General features: G+C 33.0%; 1 protein-coding gene across 1 annotated transcript in view; it reads left to right on the top strand.

Moving 5' to 3' along the window:
• The window catches only part of sif (guanine nucleotide exchange factor still life), a 653,408-nt gene that overhangs the window by 169,549 nt on the left and 466,582 nt on the right, over positions 1–17,277 (top strand).

Genomic DNA, 17,277 nt, shown 5'->3' with positions numbered 1-17,277 from the left:
TCTTTCATTACTCTTATTGCTACGAAAAATTGAATTTGGTTAATTTGATTTCAGAAACGCTTGCAATCAAAAAAATTGTGAGCCGTCACGGGACGCCTGCAATTTGTAAAACTTCAATTATAATATTTTGTGACCCCTGTGATGATTATTGGGTACTGTTATATTGATAAAAAATATATTGAAGTATACATGAAAATCTTTCAATGTGGCTTCAATATACAAGTAATCTCAAAAATCTTAGCTAGTTATTGCAATATATTAATTAATTATTATTAATTAATTGATGAATTATTTTTTGATGTTTGTGTTAATGAAGAATATGAAAAACATTCTTGCTCTACTCGCTATCAGCTGATTTTGAAATACAGTTTTGTCAGCCGTTGTGAAATTTATTCTTCAAGGAAGTGTTTTGGTGCATTATTTTTCAATGAAATTAAAATCAATTCATAATTATTTTAGAAATTTTATGTGCTATGAAAATTCTGTATATTTCAATCATAACAAGAAAGTAGCTTTTACATTTACTGACCCTTGAGAGAGACCAAATTCACGCGGGCTCAAGGCACAGATAAATGTACGCTTCAATTATAAAATATAAATAAATTACTGATGACTTGATCGTGTTTAGTTGTGTGATTTTGCTTTCTTTTCAGAGGGCTGATCACTTTCACTTTCTAAATTATCTTTGTCAGATATATTTTGTTTTCAATTATTTTTTTAAATTATATATTTGGTAAAACACAGGTTATGTTAACTGAAGTAAACACAACTGTATACACTATAAGTATTTGAGCTCAGTGTGGCGAGAGAGATAGCGTAACGTCGAACCTGCGGGAAGAGAATCGCATAATCTCTTGCACATGGCGACCCGTCGCCATTTCATGTGTAGCCACCCTTGATCGGTTTTACGTACTGCTACAGGTGTTTTACATCAATTTTTTTTTGAGAAAAATGAGTCATTATTATTATTGAAATATCCACTAGTTCACTTTTGATGAATTACTCATGTCTGCCTTTCCTGGACTGAACACCTCTTTTTACTTCATAACAGTTCGGACGATGCTACTAGGTTTCAACAAACAACTTCAAAGTCGCTTATTTTGATAACTGCAAATAATATCGATGACGTTGATGACAAGCACTATTGAAATATTTTAAAAAATACCCAATGTTAGATTTCACTTATCGATCTATTCAGACAGAGGCTTTCGGGCTGTTGCTCTCCATATTTTTAAGGCTTTTGGGCGTGTCTGAGAGTTTCATAGTTTGTGTTCGATGTGATGGTTTGATAGGTCGTCTCTGTTCACAGGTCCCCAGCTTTTTCAAAGAATGTTTCTCATTAGTACCCATTGGTGATTACTCTCAGATAATTAACCATCAACGCTGGTGTTTCACAGGGATCTATTTCGGTTTCAACCCTTTTGCTTCAATACCTCAACGACATTCCAGAAAAGACCACAAAATCAATATTTTGTCTTTCTGACGTCAGCAAACATACGTCTTTTTTCTATTTGGATGCTCGAATCACATCTTGGGTGAGAACAAGAGTTCCATAACATCGGTGTCCAATCAATGTCCTGCACATTTCCTGTTATCGTAGAGGTTTCACTTTTCATCACACGTGACGATCCGATCTAAAAAAGGATCGTTTTGGTTGCGAAAAAGCCAGGAAGAACAGACTTTGAAACGTGACAATTTTTATCGATCGTTCAATTCGTGAACGTATCGGATATAAGTTTCGAACCATCAAATACCACATGGGAGCTGACGCTCAGTTCTTCTGCCAACCCACGCACCGTATGTGATGGGTCAGTGTCCACGAAGGTCCTCAAATCCTCTTTCTGAATAACTCCGGAACGGAATTTCGCAAACTAACGTCGTGCTGTGCGATCATCAACAGCGGCAGCGCTTTGGTTTGATTTGAAATCGTAGAGAATTATTGGTCGAAAATTGTTTGACGACATCATATAGTAATTAGCTGAGAAGAGGCAAAAAGTTTCGAGAAAAAATTAACAGCTTCAATACACATAGTAAAAAATTTCTTTATCAATCAGTATACAGGGTCTTTCACGACGAGCGTTCGTTAGGAATAGGTATATGAAGAATGATTCAAAATAAAAACTTGAAATTTTGTGGGAGTGGGTTTTACAAAATGGCCTTCTTAACCAAAATGTTTTCGACTTCCGGTCTCTTTCCGTTATAACGGAAGTTGAGGGCAACTTCCTTATTTCAAAGGAACACCCTGTATTTTATTACATTTTTGAATTTCTCAGCACATTTTATGCCCACTTCGTATAACAATGCCTAAACCCAAATTTGTTAGTTTTTGGGATATTAATTTTTTTCTGAAAAATTTGACAATTACATCACTACTCCGAAAAAATCATAACTCATAGACAGCAACAGTGAAATTTCACAGAATCACACCGTGAGCATCAAGTCATGAATAGGTCCATTGAATTTTCGAAAATAATTTACAGGGTGGTCAAAATTTCCACCTAAAACATCGAGAAACTGATGAAACACGATTTTTTCAAATGGAAACCATACACTATTCTATTATTTTTGAATACAACGAAAAAAAAGATATCAAATTCAAGAAGAATGTCCTATACTTGAAATACACCCCTGGCTAGAACAGCCAGGTGATTAATGTTTCATGATGAATTTCACTATTACGGACTTCCATTGTCTGATATATAAAATGATTTGAAATCCCCGAAACAAATAAAGAAGGAGAAATAAAAATGAATAGCTGAAAATAACAATTATATTAAGCAAAAATAACCTGGAATGAAAGAATAGTGAAATAAAATACAAGTGACAATAGAACGATTGAACAAAAAATAAAAAATAAAGTATAAAAATTATAAAGAAATGAAATGAAACTAAAAATGAAAAGTTGAGAGATTCCAAGCCCCGTTAGTTTACGACGTTTCGATTGTTAGTATCTACAATGTTCTTCGTGTGATGACAATCGTTCTATTGTTACTTGTATTTTATTTCACTATTCTTTCATTTCAGGTTATTTTTGCTTTGTTTATTGATATCGAATACAGTAATTTTATTTTATTTATATTTTTCAAGGTTAGATTTTACTTCAATTTGAGAATTTGACTCAATTTCTTTAAATTAAAATAATATTGTGTTTCATTTGAACAGATATTCAAAGACATTGCCATTTTGTTCTAAACAAGAATATTGCATACCACTATTTGTAGCTTTCTGTATGGTGTCAGATATCAAATTATTGAAAGCTCTCAGAACCCTTCGTTTCATGTTTTCTTTATCACTCACAGGATCCGCATAAACATTTTCTTTGATATATCCCCAGATGAAGAAGTCCAGTGGCGTCAGGTCTGGAGAGCGAGGAGGAAATTTAAATGGCCCATTGTAGCAAAGCCACTAATCTTCCAACATCCCATTCAAAAACCCAGCAACGTTATCAGTACTATGTGCAGGGGTTTCGTCCATCTGATACCATAACTTGAAACATGCCTTATGGATTCACCAACCACATTTCTAATTATATGCGAATATCTATCGCTGTTTATAATGATGTAAACATAAAATTTGGTCGTCCTTTATAGCGCAAAAAACATTAAAATTCCATGTATTCTGGAAGTTGCGATGGCGAACGAGCTTTGGATTTTCTGCTGCCCAAAAATAACTAATATGGCGGTTGTACATACCGTTCTTGGCCAATTTGGCTTCATCTGTCCATATCATGTTCTTCATCAACTCAGGGTCTTCATGTATCTTGATAAGAAACAATTCGCAGAATTCCGCTCGTGCAGGTAATTCGTGAGGTTTCAGATTTTGAACCTGGTGATATTTAAAGGGACGCCACTTATGTTTGATTGAAATCCGGTTTATTGACAAACATTAAATTCAGGAAATCTTTAAACGAGACATTCTGCACACAAATAGAAAACTGAGAAATACACGTCAATTATATCGCATCGAATGATTTACATTTCAAATATTTCCCAAAATCGGATATATCTTGTCGGTGGTGAATTTCAGGTATAGGACATTCTTCATGAACTTAATATTTTTTTTTTCATAGTATCCAAAAATAATAGAATAGTGTTTGGTTTCCATTTGAAACAATCGTGTTTCATCAGTTTTCTCGATGTTATGTTGTAGGTGAAAATTTCGACCACCCTGTGAATTATTTTCGAAAATTTAATGGACCTTATCATGATTTGATGCTTATCGTGTGATTCAGTAATATTTCACATTCTCAACTGTTAGTGTCTATGAGTTATGATTTTTTCGGAGTGGTGCTGTAGCTGTCAAATTTTTAAGAAAAAAATTAATATCTCGAAAACTAACAAATTTCGGTATAGGCATTGTTATACGAAATGGGCCTAAAATGTGCTGAGAAATTCAAGAATGTAATAAAATACAGGGTGTTCTTTTTGAAATAAGGAAGTTGCCCTCAACTTCCGGTATATCGGAAAGAGACCGGAAGTTGAATATATTTTAGTTGAGGAGGCCATTTTGTAAAACCCACTACCTACCACAAAATTTCAAGTTTTTATTTTGAATCATTATCCATATATTCCTAACGAACGCTCGTCGTGAAAGACCCTGTATATCATAACACAGTAAAGTAAATTATTTACTGACAATTGGAGCTTCAAAAACCCATAACATGAAAACGGGTGGAACTTTTGAAACAACCTTATAGATCGAGCAAAAGAGTTTTTTCAGATACGAACTTTAAGAAAAAACCCGTTCGAAATAACTTCTTTCGCGTAAATATTGAATTACCCGAAAGAAAATGTTATGTCTGTTATGTATTCAAAATAGACAGACATAGAAAGATCTGAAAAAACTTCTGTATACATGGTGATTCAACAAGATTCCCTCAGTCCATTGCTATCAGAGGAAACAATTTTTTTAAGTGCCCAATTTTTTTAGAGTCATATTGATGAATACTATCTTTAAAAATCATTTTCTCGCATACTGGATGATTCAGCCGAGCGTGGCCAACTAAAGTTATATTTTTTCAAATAGAACACCCAGTATATTGATATGTCATTTGATATCATATTTGATTAGCTCTCTGAAGAATTTTTGATTTCGGATTTTCATTTCGGCATTGCCAAGTTATTCCAGAAAAACCTATTTTGCAGATAATATTTTTCACCACCTGTATGTCTACAGCAATTGAGTGGATTTTTTTAAGAATAGTTAGTCACCATCATTATGATAATTCCTGGAATCTCAACTTTCGGAAACAATATATAGGGTGCTCGGTAAAATCGGTCAAGTTTCATTCATTTCCAAACAGACATAATTCAACTTTTTCAAATGGAACACCCTGTATTCTTTCATTTGTATGAAATGTTTCAACATGTCACTACATTTTTTTATTAGAATTATACAATACGAAAAACTGATATTTTACAAGTTATACCAAGTTTTAATAATTGTTGTAACCACAAAAAAATGTATTTTCTCACGATCACTTATTCAAATTTTTTTTTCATATATTCAAACTAATCGCTAGTACATTAGCATTTTTCATACCATATAGTGATAGCTATCAGAGGTTTTAACGGTAAGAAATGCGTTAAAAACGTAAAAAATATTAATATTCCTTTTTTCTTTAAAAATCCAGTTATCCATGACTGACATCAAAAAATGAATCTCGGAATTTGTCAATAACGCCATGTATTGAAGTTTCATTCTCGGGTAGATTAAATCATTTTCATCATGAATTATGTATTGGAAGATATGTTGCAAATGTCTATACTTCGGGGAAAAGTGACGGAAACTGCATCCTTGCATCTAGGATTTACAAAAAAAGTTTTCTGAAAGAAAAAAACCAGATGGAAGGGCATTTCAGGCTTTAAAAATAAGATTTGAAAGAACTGGAAATGTCAATCACGAGAAGTTCGAACGTGTCTGCCCTGTAACAAATGAAGAGAATACATTTCAAATTGCTCTTCACCTTGTTGAAAATCCACATGAGTACCCGAGTCCTGAGCAGGGAATTAGAATTTTCTCGAATCAGCGTGTCTCGAATGATACGAGCAAGCAAATTTCATCCTTACCACATGCAATTGATACAAGAGTTAAAGAGATTTTGATAAACGTGTTCAATTTTATAATAATAATAATAATTTTATTGCAATACGATCTACAAGTGGACACAGCAAAAGTCAAACTTTCGAGAAGTTAATTCTCATTTACCCTGGAATTACCAATTTTAAAAGTAACAGATTTTAATGTATCATCATCGACAAATTACAGTTGAAAATTATATAAATTGAAGAGTTTTTCAATAATATTCATGATAAACAATATTTACAAAGCTATTTTTATTATTGATTTTCGTAACAAATTTCAAATTAGCCAGCAGTTGAACGAATAGTAGCATTTATGTCTCGAGTAAGAAATGACTGAACTTCTAAACTTCTTGAAGACTGTGATATTTTTAAGTTCCTTCGGTAAAGAACTGTATGCTTTTATTGCCTGATAGTAAGCTCCTTTCTCATAATATGTTGAGTTATGGCTGGGAATAGCTAGTTCGTTACTTTGTCTGGTGTTAATTTGCATATTATTCGAATATTGACAACTATTTTTGGGAAACAGGTATGGATATTTTTTTACGAAACAGACAAGACCCAAGAAGTACAACGAGGGCACTGTCAAAATATCAAGTTTACAGAAGAACTCTTTACAAGAGCTTCTTTGATCTAGATTTAGGATACATCTCAGGATTCTTTTTTTGAGTAACAAATATTTTTTGTGAGTATACTGAAGAACCCCAAAATATAATACCATATGAAATCAATGACTGCACATGTGCATAGTAATATGTTCTCAGGCTACAAACAGAGACTTGATCCCACAAATAGAGCTTAATCTGTTATTCAATAAATCTATATGGGTTTTGCCAACAGAGGGTTGCATCCATTGTGACACCTAAGAATTTAGTGTGATCCGATATTGGAATAGACCTATTTTGGTTTACATATAGAGATTCCTCGCAGTTTATTGATTTGTTAAAAATTACTAGACCTGTTTTGGTAATATTTAATTTAAGCATATTTGCCTCTGACCATTTGACTATACTATTTGACATGGCTGAAGCTTTGGTTGAGAGTTCTAATGCATTTGTTCCAGTGATAATGACCTAGATTGATGTTTTCTAGGCCCGATGGGGCCTAGAATTCGAAAAAGTCTGGAATTCACGAAATCAAATGTAAAGAAGGCGATGCAAAATATTATGGACAGACTGAAAGATATATTAAAATGAAATATAAGGAACGCTTGGCACACCTGAAATATGTCCATCATGTTTTGCAACAGAACCATTCCATATAGACTTTATTTCATCACGATTAGTTAGATAAGTTGAAAACAACAGGCATTTAGATGACCATAAGAGCTTAGAAACAAGTCAATATAATAATATTATGAATAATGATGACGGACCAATACCTAATAGTTTACTATACAGGGTGAGTCAACAAGATTTTCTCAGTCCATTGCTATCAGGGAAAACAATATTTCGAATTGCTCAATTTTTTTGTCGCAGTCATATCAATGAATACTATCTTTCAAAATCATTTTCTCGCATACTGGGTGATTCAGCCGTAAATAGCCAACCAAAGTTTATTTTTCAAATGAAACACCCAGTATACGAATACGTCATTCGATTCCATATTTTTTTAGCTCTCTAAGGAATTTTTGATTTCGAATTTTCATTGTGGCATTGCCAAGTCATTTCCTAAAATACTTTGTACGGTATGGCTTTGATGTTGATTGATGTTTTCTAGGCACCATCGGTAAAACGTTTATCAAAATCTCTTCTTCTTAACTCTTGTATCAATTGCATGTGGTAAAGATGAAATTTGCTTGCTCGTATCATTCGAGACACGCTGATTTGAGAAAATTCTAATTCCCTGCTCAGGTCTCGGGTACTCACATGTGGATTTTCAACAAGGTGAAGGGAAATTTGAAATGTATTCTCTTCATTTGTTACAGGGCAAACACGTTCGAACTTCTCGTGATTGACATTTCCAGTTCTTTCAAATCTTGTTTTTAAAGCCTGAAATGCCCTTCCATCTGGTTTTTTCTTTCAGGAAACTTCTCTTTGTAAATCCTAGATGCAAGGATGCAGTTTCCGTCACTTTTCCCCGAAGTATAGACCATTTGCACCATATCTTCCAATACATAATTCATGATGAAAATGATTTAATCTACACGCGAATGAAACTTCAACACATGGCGTTATTGACAAATTCCGAGATTCATTTTTTGATGTCCGTCATGGATAACTGGATGTTTAAAGAAAAAAGGTGTATACATATTTGTTACGTTTTTAACGCATTTCTTACCGTTGAAACCGCTGATAACTATCACTATATGGTATGAAAAATGCTAATGTACTAGCGATCAGTTTGAATATATGAAAAACAAATTTGATTAAGTGAACGTGAGAAAATACATTTTTTTGTGGTTACAACAATTATTAAAACTTATTAAAACTTATAATTTGTAAAATATCAGTTTTTCGTATTGTATACTTCTAATAAAAAATGTAGTGACATGTTGAAACATTTCATACAAATGAAAAAATACAGGGTGTTCCATTTGAAAAAGTTGAATTATGTCTGTTTGGAAATGAATGAAACTTGACCGATTTTACCGAGCACCCTATATATTGTTTCCGAAAGTTGAGATTCCAGGAATTATCATAATGATGGTGACTAACTGTAACCACAAAAAATTCATTTATTTACTTTTACTTACTCAAAAAATTTTCAATATGAACAATAACGCCTAAAGTTTTTATTGAATAGAGTAGCCCAAAAGATGTTCAAAATGGCGACCATTTTCTGCAAACACATAATGTCAGTTTTTTCAAACGAATTCTCTACAAGTTACAGCATATCATCTGGGATTTACCTGAAAGCTCTAGTGATTCTTCATTTCATGTCTTCTATAGATGCTGGAGGAGTTTGATAGACAATCTATTTGATATACCCCAATAAAAAGATCTATTTTGGTCAGGTCAGGTGACCTGGGTGGCTACGCCACAGGCCCACCCCTATCTATCTATTTTTTTTTAATGATCCGTTGAGGTATTCCTGTACCTCAGTTTTGAAATGTGGTGGTGTATCGTTTTGTTGTAGTCTTGTTCCATATGGAACCCTGTCCATTAAATTCGAAAACTCATGCCGAAGAAATCTTACTTATTTTCTTTCAGTAAGATGCCTATCCAAGAAATACTGACCGACAACTGTTTTTCGGAGAATTCCATCCCAAAAATTCAGTGACCAACGCTGTGGATGGTTCAGGCAACAAACAAAATGGGGGTTTTCCGTTACATAATAATGCAATGCCGATTCACAGTTCCATTTTTATATAAGTATAAATATTCTTCAGGTTTTTCACGTTGAAACCGCTGATAACTATCACTAGATGGTATGAAAATTGCTAATGTACTAGCGATTAGTTTGAATATTCCATAAATAAATTTGAGTAAGTGAACGTAAGAAAATACATTTTTTGTTGTTACAACAATTACTAAAACTTGGTATGGTTTGTAAAATATCAGTTTTTTGTATAGTATACCTCTGATAAAAATTTTGTGAAATGTTGAAACATTTCATAAAAATGAAAAAATGCAGGGTTTTCCATTTGAAAAAGTTTAATTGTTTCTATTTGAAAATGAATGAAACTTGACCAGTTTTACCAAGCACCCAACATATTGTTTTCAAAAGTTTGGATTCCTGAAATTATCATAGTGGTGTTGACTAATTATTTTCAATGAAAATCCACTTAATTGCTGTAGACATGCGGGTGGTGAATTAAAAAATCATTATCTGCATGATAGGTTTTTCTGGAATAATACCTCAATGCTCCAATGGAAATTAGAAAACAAATTTCTTAGAGAGCTGAAAAATATGAAATCGAATGACGTATTCATATACTGGGTGTTCTATTCAAGAAAATACAAGAAAATAATTTTGAATAATTGCATTTTTTGATATGACTGCAAAAAAAATGAGGAGTTCGAAAAATTGTTTCCTCTGATGAGCAATCGACCGAGGGAATCTTGTTGACTTACCCTATATAGCTTGTTAAAATAATATTTTTAGTTATCAAATTTACCTGACCAGTAGATAAGGCAACATTGTGAAATACATTTTCAGACAATTAAGATGCAGGTACCTAACATAGTTATCTATGGTATAAATAAGGACAACATTGATGAACACTTGGTGATTGAATCACGTGTCAAAGTGTTGAAAATAATAGTTTGGTATTGGGATAGAACTCCAGTGATATTCAATACTACACCGAAGGTTCCAAACAGTGCGTCACAAGTTCGAACTTGATGAAAACAATTTCTTCCATACCTAATGTCTAAAAGAATTTCAAAAGTATGCTTCATACATATACCTATGATGTATGTTGTGCATCAATTGATAACGTAGTGAAAATTTAAAAAAAATCACAAAGCAAAATATACTTGAATTTGTATAATGAATAATCAGCATTTCAACAGCAATCTCTCTGATTTAATAAAAAGTAATTTCAACAATGTGTTGAAACTTCCTGACATCTGCGAAAACTCAAACCCTCGTGAGAAACGTGACTTTTTCGTTGAATATGACGTCGTTGGATGAAATGACTCTCATAAGAATATATTTTATATTTTCTTAACAGTTATCCGAAGAGCACGTGAATTCGAAAAGAATTTTTCATTCCATAATTCCGCAAATGCAGATAGTGGATTGTTTCACCATCAATTTTGAGTCAAAGGTGAATGATTTGTTGGGAACTCATGTTGTTGACGTTGTCGGCATCATAGTTGTTCTGTTTTCGTTCTGCAGTTGGGCATTGTTTTCTTTCCTACACAATGCCTTCGTAAATAAATCAGCCATATTTTCATCTGAATTTACTTTAACTACATTTATAACATTTCCTTTTACACACTCATGAACAAAATGATAATGAACCTCAATTTATTTTGAATTTTTCGTGAAATGGACATATTTCGATGTTAAAAAACTAATCAATACAGTTTATTGTATGATTTTCACTATAAAAGGGTTTTAAAAAAACCGCGACACGTGTTTCGCTATACAATAGCTTCTTCAAGCATAAACTGCAAGCAGTTTATTTATCACGTTCCGAGGACAATGTCCCTCATTTTAAGTAATGAATCGACAAAATGCCAATGAATGTTATTTCTGTGAGGAGTTGCTAATAGATCTCTCGTTATATACGAAAGTTAAGAGTTAGCAATTGAGCTTACATTATTCATATGAAATATTTCAATTCTGTTCACCTTCGAAATTTATACAACGCTCAACTATGTCAGTGATCAGGATATTTTTTTTTAAATTGGGTATGAGCAAAAAGTTTGGCAATGGGCATAAACTGATCGCCATTCCAGTTATGTAGTTTTTTTAGAAAATATCAAGGTAGGGATTTCAAATTAGAGTATTTTCAGAATCAAATTAATTCATTTTTTGATAATTCAGGGCGAAACATTACAGTATTTCTAAACATTCCAAGTTTTGTGAATATTTTATATATTTTCATAGTGATATATCAGAGCAGAACATTTCGAGCAGGAGCAGTTTTATTATTATTATCATTTAATTATCATATGAACATTTTTCGAGTGAAAAAGTGATGAAAAATGCTGAACTATGATTATTTTTTTTGACAAATTGAATGAAATGAAATCATGTTTGTAGTACAGTTATTCAAATCTGAATTTTTTGCGGCAATCTAAAATGAAACTGAAGTGATATTTCACGTTTAGGTGATGAATGAGGTTTTGTTCACCCTTTTCATTAAAAGGTATGAATTCAGTCATATAAATAGTATACTTTTAAAATGAATGTATATCTACACTTGGCTTTTCGCCAAATCCGCTACTTTGATTCTGTTTTCTGAAGCAAAGTGATGCAAAGTGATTTTTCTTCAGCCAATATTTTCCGGTTCACGTGCCGATTTAATTTTTAAATAAGGAAATTGGAATTGATTCTAACGTTTGCTACTAAACGTTTGGTGTACCCTATATAGAACTGAACACAACTAAGTTCACTCTCCGCCATATTTGGGTCAAGATTCCCCACCTCAAATTTTATAATCGGCGAACGTACTGCGCAACCGACTGAATCTGACGGGTTTAACAAGCGAGCCTAGTCGAGGCATGGAATATTATTATAGACACAGAACAGCCACACATAGAAATGTAAGTTAAATGGCAACACTTGGTTATATGTTACGCGGCTGCCAAACCAGGGATGGCGACACTATCGGGGTTTTCTCCAGTTTTCTGTAATGAATCACGTGCCTTCTGCGCGCGCATGATTCAAATTACTGTTTACAGAAGAAGAATGAACTTAAATTAGGAAGGACGTCTGTTAGTTTTGTTGTGATAATAATGTATAAATATGGTTTGGGACTGTTTTCCTTTTGAAATTGTGTTTTTGCTTGTGTACTGTCAGTTTCATATTTTTATTTATCGTAATGAATACTTCCGAACATAAACGATATCGAAAAAAGTGCTGCGTAGTCAACATCGGTTTCCCAAAGATGACCCCGCTGTTTTCGATGTTTAGCTCAAGAATATAAACAATAAAGAACTCTTCAATGTACCCCATGAGACAATTTATTGTAACTCACGAGTTTGTGACAGACATTTCGCTGTTGAAGATAAAATTACTAGCAGAAGAGGTTTAAAACGACATGCTGTACCTGTTTTATTTCTTCCTGGTAAGTAAGCATAATCCTTACTCCTTTCGATATCTTGCAATTCTAGTTTATATATCTTATTCATCATATTCTCATTATTAAACAACAATTTGATTAACCACTTATCGAGTGCACCATAAGTATTGCTATATGAATTTGCAGAAAAATAGAGATGTTATCATGTGGTTGAATAATAGTGTTCTATATGTTTTCAGAAACTATCGAAGAACCAAGAGGTATGGCAAGAATGAGTAGGTCTTCTGTGGCAGGTAAGAATTATTGTAAAACTGTAGTTCCAAAATATATGTAGTTTATAGAAAAAAATCCATACAAATGCTGCAATTTCATTTTATAGGCCAAGAACAATATGAGGACATGTGTCAGCCCTCCACTTCCATACCTGAGCAAGAAATTTGTTTTGGTACCTACACCTTCCAGAAATGAAATTATCAGTGTTACCCAAGGTATGAATAGAAAAATCTTGGAATGTTCATCATACACACCAATTTGTTAATTTTACACAATATATGAAAGAAAGAAAGAGAAATTATATATTCATGTAATTTTTCAGGTCATGGAAGCTGTGATAATAGCTATATAAAACAGCCATCAACTTCCACTTTTGAGCAAGAGCAAGAAAGTCATTTCCGGACACCAACAAGGAATAGAATAAGCGTTTGTGTAATTTTACAAATATTTCACAAATTTTGAGGAAAATAATACTGGAGCAACTATCCTTTAACCTAGTCAACTGTCCAGATCATTCTGACAATGATTCAAAACTGTGTCATCTGATTGTTAGATGCTGTTTGTATTTTTGGTGTAGAAAAGTCAATTTGGTTACTAGGGGAAGAGATAAAAAATTCATTAGGTTTTTGAACACCCAGACAAACAGCGATTTCATTGATCCAATTATATTGTCTGCTCATGAAAAATTTTTGAAGAAAAGGAATCGTTTATTGAAAAAACATTAGTGTAAGTTGAGGTTTACGTGTTTCCAATAAATTTTGAACTGAGTTCATATAGTTTCATTACCACATTTACACAAATTTAACTGAAAATAAATATGGTTGATCATAATTTGAGGTAATTCAGTTCACATATTTATTGTTGCTTCATTTGTTGATATTTTTGATTGGTCAAGGTTTTTCCCAGATGATTTCTGTGGAATCAAAACCTGACCGGTAGTGAAGCAACAATAACAATAAATGATGAGATTGGAACCTGTGGTGTAACAGTTGAAACTTTTCCTAGAGATCAATCTCCCTAACACCAAACTGATATTTTTGCACTCGACGCGCGTTTTGCTATCAAGGTTAGCATCTTCAGGAGAAGAAAATTGATACTGTATCAATTTTCTTCTTCTGAAGATGCTAACCTTGTTAGCGAAACGCGCGTCGAGTGCAAAAATATCAGTTTGGTGTTAGGGTAATTGATCTCTAGGAAAAGTTTCAACAAAAAAGTAAAATGCGAACAGCCACTATTTGAATTTCGCGCTATATCTCTTAGGTTCGGCTGCCAAACACTGGAGGCGCTGAGAAAAGTGGTTCTGTCGTCAACATTGCCGTTACCGTTCTATGTGTGGCTGTTTTATGATTATAGAGTGAGTCGTTGTAAGTGGTGGTTTTGTATTTATGAAAAATTCGTGTCTAGTTTCAACATGAACAAGTGTCGAGCTGTGAGTTACTGTAATTTGCGGGGTGATGTCGGCATTAATTTTTTTCGATTTCCATCTGACGGAAAAATTTATGAAATGACAAAACAATCAGAGTTTCACTGTAAATCCACAAAGGAAAATAATTGTTGGACCGCATTTTTTTATTTGGCTGTTATGTATCTGTAGGAAAAATATTACTTTCACTGAAATCTCTGCAAAACCAAAGTATCAAATGTATATTCAAATAACCTTTTTTGTAGTCTGATGTTGAATATTCTTTTACCAATTCATCCACATCAATACTGGATATAAAAAGTATTTTGATTGCAGCTGTTAGGCAATTATCAGAAATTGGATTGAGAATTAGGGGTATCATTTCAGATTTAGGTTTTAATTTTTATACACTTGCCAAAAAAACTGTCAAAGTGACTGTGAAGCTGCCATATTCCTTTGTTGATGAGAAACAAATATTTTTTTTTATACTCTCCATCTGCTGAAATGTAGCAGAAACTTTTTTCGATGACTTTTTGAAATTTCATTAATTTACTACGAACATGAGTCATCTTGGACACTACAACTTGGATAAGGAGAACCAATATAGACTAGCACTCAAACTCGCTAATTCTCATTCATTTTCAACAAACTTCCAAATGATGAAGGTTAAATTAGCAAGTCAAGTTTTCAGTCATTCGGTAACTAGAGCGATGAATACTTATGCCAGTTTCAATCAGATACCATCAGCAGCAATAGGGACGGGTACATTCATTGGAAAAATGGATAAAGTGTTCGATATTTTGAATTCAAATCGATTTGACGATGTCAAACATTTCAATAAACCTTTTTTTGAAACCTCAAAACAAATTGATTTTCTGAAAGAAATGAAAATGTTTCTCAGCAAATCAACTGTAATATCAAAAAAGGAAAAAAAAACACGACTATACAAATTAGATTCATTGGGGTGTGGGAGATAACAATTTCGGCATTTCTGCAACTTTGAGAAAACCTACATAGTGAAGGACACTCCTACATATTGACGAGGAATATAAATCAGGACTGTGTGGAAAATTATTTTGGTCAACAGAGAAATACCTGTGGAAATGCCAGAAACCCAACTCCTGTTCAAGTTACCAGAGCTTTCAAAAACACATTTACTCTTCAGTATTTCACACAGGCAGAAGGAACTAACTGTCTAGAATATATTAGTGAGATTCTATCTAATATTGCAGACGCTGACATAAATAGAGTGAAAATTCTTGTGGAAGTTCCAAAAAATCCCTATAAACGTTTCAGAGTAGATACACATAATTATAAAACTCTAGCCATTCCCGAAGGCAACAGCTTGGGCTAGGTTCGTGGATATCTTTTAGGAAAATGTTTAGGAAAACATTCATGTGAAGTATGTACGAATTTCACCACGGCAGCTAGTATCACACTGAATGAAACAAATGTATATAATTATTTCAAGGCATACAGTGATACAGAAGCCAAACAGTTTGGAAATTTATATATGCCTCCATATTTACTTCTACAAAGTATCATTCATCTAGAGATAGAATATCCTTATCATTTCTATAATTTATATGCCATATGATTACATAGGCAACCAGTTCAAAACAATGTTCTCAAAAATCAACATTTCTCACCCCTGTGATAATTTTCCTTAGGATTATTTATTTTTCCTTTTCACAAGTGCAATAATTTATTATACTTCGAAATTTCCCAATAGAAATTTGAAAACAAATGTTAAAAAAAATAAAAGACTCATCATTCTGAAAAACCTTTGAAATAGATTAGCATAAGTTTCCGACCTAAATTGTATAATCTTACTTTACAAAATATACGTTTATTTCACCACCTTGTCTTTTTCATTAATTCCTAAACAGTTCACAATCATATGAGATATTCATTGTGAGCTTAGCATAGCAATGATGAAGTCAGATCATGGTCACATATTTTTTGATCGAACCTCGTGCAGAAGTGCACGATAGCTCTCAGCCTACACCCTCCTGCCCCGCAACATGTCAGCAAAAAATAAAATCTCGACCCGAAACATCAAAGAGGCCGACGGGAGTGAATTTACTTGTATTTACGGTGCATATAGATACATACATTAAAACAAATTAGAACGCATATTGTCAGCCGTATTTACATGATATATTGAAGAAGCGTAATAATGCTGAATATCGTTCTGTTGGAATATTTGCGGATCCAATTGATGTTATTAATTCCACCGAATGAATGTTAGATTACTTCAATATTTCGAATATATGTACAAAATAAACATAAAAACAAAGGATTTGAAGAATGTAACAGATTGTGGGATGTGAACGTTGCAGATAATGAAAACAAAGAGATTTATAATATTGAAACAATCGTCGCCTCTCTGAAAAATTGTATTGCATAAATACGTCACTGATAAGTTTCATAGCGGAATTATTGAGAGTTTGGAGCATGATTTCGAACACCTTTGGGTCAAAATCAAAATCAATTCAAAACATTATGGTTTGGGTGTCACTTATAATCAACCAGATCAAAATGTTACCATTTTTTTAATGATTTTGAAGATTGTCTAAGCCTAATTTATCCGACAGTGGATGAATAGATTTGTACTTGTGATTTTAATATTAACATGTTGGAATGCCAGTCTGCTAATGTTTTAAAATTTTCCGCAATTGTTGACTTTTTTGGTTCAAATCAAATTTTTGACTCTCCCACAAGAATAACATGTGCTACCTTATTGGATTTGATGATTGTTCGGAGCGAACTGGTTATAACTAAAAATATTATTGATAGTGTAGGAATATGTTAGGAGTACCAGGAAAAGAGAAAATCTCAAAATTTGTTTAATATCGTAGTTTCAAATATTTAACAAAAAT

Source organism: Leptinotarsa decemlineata, unplaced genomic scaffold (genome assembly GCF_025532065.1).
Source record: "Leptinotarsa decemlineata unplaced genomic scaffold, Ldec_3_MD MMD2_tig00000505_RagTag_RagTag, whole genome shotgun sequence".
Classification (NCBI taxonomy): Eukaryota; Metazoa; Arthropoda; class Insecta; order Coleoptera; family Chrysomelidae; genus Leptinotarsa; species Leptinotarsa decemlineata.
Note: the sequence above shows the minus strand (reverse complement) of the source record. Positions and strands in the feature narration are given on the sequence as shown.